The sequence below is a fragment of the Vanellus vanellus genome, assembly GCF_965231255.1.
Source record: "Vanellus vanellus genome assembly, chromosome: 1".
NCBI classification, from domain to species: Eukaryota; Metazoa; Chordata; class Aves; order Charadriiformes; family Charadriidae; genus Vanellus; species Vanellus vanellus.
The window spans coordinates 25785390-25786275 of NC_138905.1; positions in this window are offsets into that span (position 1 = coordinate 25785390).

Below are 886 nucleotides of genomic sequence, written 5' to 3' on the forward strand. Positions count from 1 at the left end.
ACCCTGTGTTTTGTTGTCACGTCATCTTTACAGTCTAATGAGATGTACATGAACGGGATTTGTTTTTTTACGTAGGTGGTTATATTGAAAGGGTGTCTACACGTGGACTTCTCTGTGCACATGAAATACCTTTCCATGCTTTTTGCTAGACTCACAAGAGAAGACTCTTCAAGGATCATTTAAGCATCCATATCTAACACCCATATATATATTTATATACATATATATGTGTACCTAGACACCATCTTCAGCTATAATCTTAAGAGATGCAGTTTTCTAGTACATGTTTGCTGCTTGGGCGTGAGGACAACTACTTAAGGGGAAAGCTACAGAACAGTAGATGTATAATGTCTCCCTGTGCCCCGGGAAGGAATGGAAGCTTGGTGTCTCACTGCCTCTCTCGGCTTGAGGGCCTTGCTCGGCTGAATACATGGGTTGGCTTCTGCTGTCACTGCCTGGGCTGAAAGGCTCTTAAGCTGTTTGTTCACATCAGGCTGCAAGGAACAGATTGTTTGTCACTGTGTGTCTCCTATTTTTTCATTTTGGAACTTATTCTAGTGCCAGCTCTCCATGACAGACAAGATCCCAGTTTCTTTCTGAGATGGAGGAGTTTGAGCCCCATTACACTCAGACTCCATTCCTTGCCTCAGTGTTGCACGCTCTCTCTGCCCCAGATATTCCTGTGGATGAGAATTACATCCCTCTTCAGGGACTGGAGCGCTAAAGTGTGACTGCCGGACAAAGGGCATGTGCTCATAGTACAATAGCTGTTTAAGGGGAAAAAAATCAGGGGTGAAGTGATTGTGATTCGGCTGGAAAACTAATGAGGAGGGGGAGAAAAAAGAAATCTAGCTTTGAGTGCCCAGCAGAATTTATCCAGGCAAAT